Raw genomic sequence first — 7,872 nt, 5'->3', positions numbered from 1 at the left:
CAGTGCCTGGTAGATACCTAATAAATAGTTGTCAATGGACTCAATATCTGAATGAATTCCCAGAGAACTTTGCTCATAACTTATGGCTCTTATCTACCTTGTCCTATAACTTTTCTCACCCTTAGTGTACTGAAAGTTCTGTAAAGATAAAAACCTTCACGTTTGTGTTTCATTCGATTTAATTTAACATTTATTAATCCCTATTATGTAGCAGAAATTGTAAGTCTGATAAGACAGAGACCCTGCCCTCCTAGAAAGAAGTCAAATAACTAAAAAGGCTATCAGAAGTGTTATATAATGTTCAGGTGAAGGTCTTAACTCTGAACTTTCTACCATTCAACAGTAAATACTTGTTGAATGAATGATTGCTTGATTCAGTGGTTCCAAATCAACATACTGCTTTAGTATTTAACAGAGACTAATGAGAAGAGAAATGAAAAATTAGCTCTTACATAGAAAGATGGTCTCTTCAATAGTATTGATTATAAATTATTTTTAAATATTTAAGATTAAAGAATAATAAACACTTGCATATCCACCATTAAGCTTAATAAATAAGTTATGAATAGAACTGAAGACCCCTGTATATCCCTCCCTAATCCCATTCCCTCTCCACCCAGGTAACCGTTAACCAGAATGTGGTTCTTATCATTCTTATGCATTTCTCTATACTTGAACCGTATCTGTATGTATACCTAAGCAATACATAGTGCTGCTGTGCATGATTTTTAACTTTTTACATTGTCAATATTTTTACATTTAATTTCTATTTTTTATTACACAGTATCTGAATGGTCACAGCAAGGCTTGGAATACAGGCATTCTCACTGAAGTTATTCTGGAGAACACCACAAAGCCTCCAAGAAACTGTTGTAAAACAGCCAGCATCAGCTCAGCTAGCATCAGCCCAGAGCCTAAGGATAATGCTAAGGCAGCATTTGCTAGACACTTAAATCCTTTATGCTAACAACTAACACCTGTCACGACAGTTGTTGGCTCATGCATGGCCCTGGTACAAATTAGAAAACAGTGCCACCTCTTGGTAGGCAATCGCAGGCCAAAGGGCATGGACTGGTGAGCCCCTATTTGACTTCTAAGGTCAGGGCTCTTGAACAGTGAACAATTTGTACAACTGTACCCAGCACCCTTGCTGTGTATCACTTACTATGTGTCAGGCACATAAAATGACTCAATTCTCACAACCGTCACAGGAGGTAAGTACAGTTGACCTTTGAACAACTCAGGGGTGAGGGATGCTGACCCCCCCATTGTCAAAAATCCACATATAACTTTTGACTCCTCCAAACCTTTAACTACTAATAGCTTACTGTTGACTGGAAACCTTACCAATAACATAAACAGTCGAGTAATGCATATTTTGTATGTAATATGTATTGTATACTGTATTCTTATAATAAAGTAAGCTAGAAGAAAGAAGATGTTATTAAGAAAATCAAAAGGAAGAGAAAATATGTTTATAGTACTATATTTCATTTATCGATACTGTAAGTTTACATCATCTGTTTATAAGATGAATTGTCTGTCAATACCTACATCAATATTGTCTTATATGATACAAAAGACTGTAGATATTATACATATTACTAACACTAGACATCAAAAATGAAAAGGCAATGTGAGAGGACTTCCCTGGTGGTTCAGTGGTTAAGAATCCTCCTTCCAGACTTCCCTTCCCTGGTGGCGCAGTGGTTAAGCATCCGCCTGCCAGTGCAGGGGACAAGGGTTCAAGCCCTGGTCCGGGAAGATCCCACATACCGTGGAGCAGCTAAGCCCGTGCGCGCCACAACTACTGAGCCTGCGCTCTAGAGCCCATGAGCCACAACTACTGAGCCCACGTGCCACAACTACTGAAGCCTGTGCACCTAGAGCCCGTGCTCCGCAACGAGAAGCCACCACAATGAGACGCCCGCACACCGCAACAAAGAGTAGCCCCTGCTCGCCGCAGCTAGCCTGCACACAGCAACAAAGACCCCCAAAACAGCCAAAAATAAAATTTAATTAATTAATTAAAAAAAAAATCCTCCTTCCAATGCAGGGGATGCGGGTTCGATCTCTGGTCGGGGAACTAAGATCCCATGTGCCATGGGGGAACTAAGATCCCATGTACCATGGGGCAGCTAAGCCCATGTGCCACAACTACTGAGCCCACATGCTCTGGAGCCCACGTGCCACAACTAGAGAGAAGCCCACAAGCCACAATGAAGAGCCCGCTCACCACAACAAAAGATCCCGCATGCCACAACTAACACCCGACGCAGCCAAATAAATAAACAAAAATATTTTTTAAAAAAGACAATGCGAAAAAGAAGAAATTCATATTTATTTACAGGTATAATGATTCATGCATGGGTAACAAAGAAGCAGCAATATGATTGCTTTATGGTAGCCTAGCCTATATGCTAATGAACGAATTGGTATAAAATTTTTAAGGCATACAGTATTACAGTCATATTTATAATACAGTTTGGGAAACATTTTTACGTCTTTTTACCTGTGATAGGCTGACAGGCAGTATCTCCAATTACATGAGAGAGAGAGGCACACTGTAAGGCAGTGTAATTCTTTGAAAGCAAATAACTTTTGAGTTGCGGGATCACAGAGGTGGGAGAGGGAGTGGTTCTGAGGAGGGGAGGGCATAAGTGGGGGGAAAGGGAACTCTGGGAATTTAGGGCAGCAGCCATTTGCCAGTATGTATTTCAGTGTCTAAATAACTAGCATCATAATGCAAGTGCCTATTAGATCAGCCTTGTTTAAAATTAGCAGGATACGTTGTAGGCAAATGGGCTTCTTAAGGTAATTGAAAATAGATATTTTTTTAAGTGCCACAAACTTGCTGTATTCACACCAGTCTAGTTCTCCTGGTCCTTTGCTCTTCCCAGTGCCAGCACAAATATAGACTTCAGTCCAACCCCTACTGAATCAGCTCATTTCCAAGACCCGGGTTTTACGAAAGCAGAGATGCTCTGACCAAATTGTTAAGAAAATGGGTTGAAACTGAGAAACCTAGCAAAGCAGAAACTTCCTGAGTGTCTGTGGCATGTCCCCCGGCATGGGGGGTTGGGGGGGGCTGACTACAGAACTAGGTACTTTTCCTTCAGGACAGTGATTTCAGGAGTCAGGCTTCCCTCCCTGGAAGGAGGTGGGAAATCACCCAATGTCAAAAAGAAGGAAGGAAATACTTGCTTGGGACACCCCTCAGATATTTTGATTTAATTGGTCTGAGCGCAGGTATTTTTTAAAAGCTCCCCTGATGGTTCTAACATGAAGCCATTGGATGGAGGGGAAATCGCGGAGCATGTTTCTCCAGGAGGGGGCACTTTGTGGCCTCAGAGTCCAGTTAAGCTTCCAGGCCCAGCTCTTTCATCTCTGTTCATTCTCTCTCACCAGCCCTGGGACACAAAGACCCTCACACCCTGGGGTTAACAGGCTCCAAATCTACTTTCCTCACCCGCTTTGAGCTGATACAGGACCTGGGTGCATGAACCCTAGGGTTGAGTCCACCGAAGCAGGCCAGGTAAGGGGGGGTGGCCGCGGAGGGGGATGAGGGTCAGGAAGGGTTAGGAGCGCTCCCCTCCCCTCGTAGATGCTCAGGTGCCCTCAGCGGGCACCTGGCGCCACTGGCTGCATTTTCAGGCCCCTGTGCCTTTTCCTCTGAGAGGCAGTTTCACATTCCTAGAGCATTTTGCCTCATTCCCTGATAGCTCACTGTCTAGTTAGTAAAGATGAAACCCAGGAAGAGGAAAGAAGAGTCTCCTGAGAGTGCAGGCAAATGTCCCCGGGGTCCCCAAGGGCCCCTCACTGGTGGCTGGAGGCTGGGGGGAGGTGGGAGGCCTTCCCATCAGCGGCTGCCCACCCTTCCAGGCTGCCCCCGCCCAGGTCAGAATTTCTAGGTTATCACCCCTCCCATATAGACCATTAATGCATTGACACCAAACCCACTCTTTTTTCTGAGCTCTATCTGAGCACCTTGCTGGATGTGCCACCTTTGAAATCTTAAGAGCTGACTGCAACTCTTTAGTTATTTGAGCAAAAATAATAAAAATCCCCTAGCTGCCTTATTAAAAAAAAATTTTTTTTTTTTTTTTTTTTTTTGGTGGTAAAGCACAAAGCACAGTATGGTACATCTTCAATGCTTACAAGATGGCTAAAGGGGATTTTTCTCAAAGTTTCCCAAACAAGTAGGGAAAATATTTACCTGAGGGCAGAGCCCTCCAGCAAAGGGGCCAGAGTGGGTGGCCAGGTGATAATAAGGAAATTCCCCCTGAGGGCATGGGCAGGGCCTGTAGTCCAACCCTTTAATCTGGGCTTTAAACCCAGATAAAGCTTTGTAGGAAGCTTCTTAGGAGGGAGTGGCCGCCATGAATGTGCTGGTCCCAAAGGGTTAAATAGGGTTTCTCAACTTCAGCATTTTGACATTTGGAATGGATAAATCTTTGTTGTGGGGGGCTATGCTGTGCATTGTAAGCTGTTTATCAGCATCTCTGATCTCTACCCACTAGATGCCAGTAAAACTCCCCACTTATGAAAATCGAAAATATTTCCGGACCTTGATTAGCAGATGCAAACTATTATATATAGGATGGATAAACAACAAGATCCTACTGTACAGCACAGGGAACTATATTCAATATCCTGTGATAAACTGTAATGAAAAATATATGAAAAGGAATATATATATGTATATGTATATATATGTATAACTGAATCACTTAGCTGTATGGCAGAAATTAACAAAACATCATAAATAAGGATGTTTAAAAAAAACACATCATAAATTGTAAATCAACTATACTTCAATAAAATAAATTTTTAAAAAAGTTTCCAGACCTTGCTAGATGTCCTTTTGGTGGGGGGAGGGGGGGATCAAAACTGCCAGGTGAGAACCAATGGATTAAAGACCATGCACCCCAAAGCAGCGATGCCCCCTATCAACCTGTACCTGGTAAACTCCTCACAAACCCCCTCAAAGCTCAGGAAACCTCTGGACAGATATGCTTTGTTCCATGCAGCTTCTGAGTCCCCAGGTTTTGGACCTACTTCAGCCTGTGGGTGTAGCCATGCTGACCACGGAGCCATGGGGAGCTCCTAGGGTGAGCCTCAGAGCTGCTTCCGGCAGGCTCCCCTCTTATCTGCCCCTCGCAGACCAGAGGGGAGGGAACAGGGGCTCTCAAAGGATGAGAGAGGCCATTCCATTTTTTAGTTGCCGACTGGATTAAAAACTGAAGATATATCAGGATGAGGTAACAAAAATTATGGTGTATTTTTAAAGCAAGGTATTTGCACTAGAACCAGATAATTATGGTATTTATACAATTATTAGTTCATGGCTCGCTGGAGGTGGTACTGACTGGCAGTGGGAAGTAGCTTCAATGCTGGATGGATCCCTGGATGTTCTCTCGGGCTTGGCTGAGTCTTTCTGGCTGGATATATGACCTCATTTGGACATAAGGTGCTTTGGGAATGTGAGGTCTACCAAATCACTCTTCAGCACCCCTCCCTCACCCACCCAGCCCTGAAAGGGTGTGGAGAAAGCTCTATGGAAGAAGGTGAGAAAAGGGAAACAGCTTCTTAGCTTTGGGTTTGAATATGCAATCAAATGTTCTGTCTCTGCCACTTAGTAACCACGTGATCTTGGGCAGAGCACATAAAATTCTGTGCCTCAGTTTCCTCATCTATGTAATGGGAATTACAGTACCCACCTCATAATATTGAACGTATTTAAATTGCTTAGCACAGTGATTGGTGCCTAGTAAGCATTTGGTGCCTATAGGTATTACTGCTGTTGTATTTATTTTATATAGCCCAAATAGATCTGGGCTTATCCCAGTACAGTGTCTCATCCAAAAGAAGCATTAAGAAGAGGGAATCACATCACATACCAACTTTCTGAAGTCCTCTTTACACAGTTTCTCCCCAGAGTCACCCTCCTCAAAGCTATTGTACCAGGCTATCCTTTCTCTTCTGAGATCTTTGTTACTACTTCCCAAATCTCACAGTCCTGTCTGCGACCTTCACTCCTCTCTTGCTAAGCAACTCTCCTCTCTACCTCCCAACCAAGTGTTCTTTGTTCATAGGCTGGCCAGGCCAGATTAGTATCACTAACCTTACTGTCCCATTGTCTTCCTTTCCACCCTCTCCTAGCTCCATAGGGCAAAGGTTCAGTAGCAACTGGCCCCTGAACAAAGATGTCTCCTCCAAGGGCAGTTTGTTATTTATTTGCCTGTTGTTGGACATTTGAGTTGTCTTCAAGTTTTGACTATTATGAGTAAAGTTGCTACGCCAATTAAATGTAAAAGTCTTTTGGGGGATATATGCTTTCATTTTTCTTGGGTGACTACCTAGATAGGAATACCTGCAACCTTGCTGTAGTCATTTATTAGTTCTAGTAGCTTTTATGTAGATTCCTTAGGATTTTCTTAGATGATTATGTTTTCTGTGAATAAAGACAGTTTTACTTTTTCCTTTCCAACCCATTTGCCTTTTTTTCTTGCTTTGTTGCATAGGCTTTGTGTATAGTTCAGTGTTGAATAAAAGTATTGAGAGTTGACATCCTTGCCTTATTTCTAATCTGAAGAGATAAGCATTCAGTCTTTACCATTAAGTAGAATGTAACCTATACAGTTTTATACTTTATAGATTTTCCTTCATCAGGTTGAGGAAATTCCCTTCTATTTCTAGTCTGTTGAGAGCCTTCATCTTGAATGTATGTTTGCTGAATTTTGTCAAATGCTTTTTCTTAATCTATTGATATAATTCCATGATCTCTCTCCTTTATTCCATTTTATGATAATTACATTAATTGATTTTTGAATGTTAAACCAACCTTGCATTCCTGGGATTACTTTATTTGCTCATACTTCTTAGAGGATTTTAAAATTGAGATATAATTCACACACCATGAAATTTCCCCTTTTAAAGTAAAAAATTCAGTCTATTCATAGAGTTGTGCAACTGTCACCACTATCTAATTTCAGAACATTTTCATCACCTCAGAAAGAAATTCTGTACCTGTTAGCAGTCACTCTCCATTCCCTCCTCCCCTCTCTTTCTGGCAACCACTAACATACTTTCTATCTTTGTGGGTTTGTCTATTTTGGACATTTCATGTAAATAGAGTCACACAGGCTTTGTGACTGGTTTCTTTCATATAGCATAATCTTTTCATGGTTTATCCATGTTGTAGCATGTATCAGTATTTCATTCCTTTCTATGACCCAATAATATCCCATTGTGTAGATAAGCTACATTTTGTTTGTCCATTCATCATTTGATGGACATGTGGGTTGTTTCTACATTTTGGCTTTTATAAATAATGCAGCTAGAAACATCTGTGTACAAGTTTTGTATGGAGATATATTTTCAAGTCTCTTGGAATGGGATTGCTGAAATTAAAGCTGAACCTGGATTGATGACTTACTTTTTCTATTGAAATAATGTCTTTTACTTTCTTGATAGGGCCCTTTTAAGCAGAAAAATTTTAATTTTAATGAAGTCCAAGTTACATAATTTTTTTTCTTTTGGTTGCTTGTGTTTTTGGTGTCATATCTAAGAAACTATTGCCTAACCCAAGGTCACAAAGATTTACACCTACATTTTTCTTCTAAGAGTTTTAATAGTTGTAGATCTTACATTTAAGTCTTTGATCCATTCTGAGTTAATTTTTGTAGGGTGTGAAGTATGGGTTCAAATTAATGTTTTTGCATGTAGATATCCAATTGTCCCAGCACTATTTGTTGAAAAGACCATTCTTCCCCCATTGAATGGTCTTGGAAACTTTATCAGAAATCAATTATCTATAAATGTGTGGGTCTATTGCTGGACTCTAAAATCTCCTTCATTGATTTATATGTC

The sequence above is a fragment of the Balaenoptera ricei genome, chromosome 2 (assembly GCF_028023285.1).
Source record: "Balaenoptera ricei isolate mBalRic1 chromosome 2, mBalRic1.hap2, whole genome shotgun sequence".
NCBI lineage: Eukaryota > Metazoa > Chordata > Mammalia > Artiodactyla > Balaenopteridae > Balaenoptera > Balaenoptera ricei.
This window is presented reverse-complemented; position numbering follows the sequence as displayed.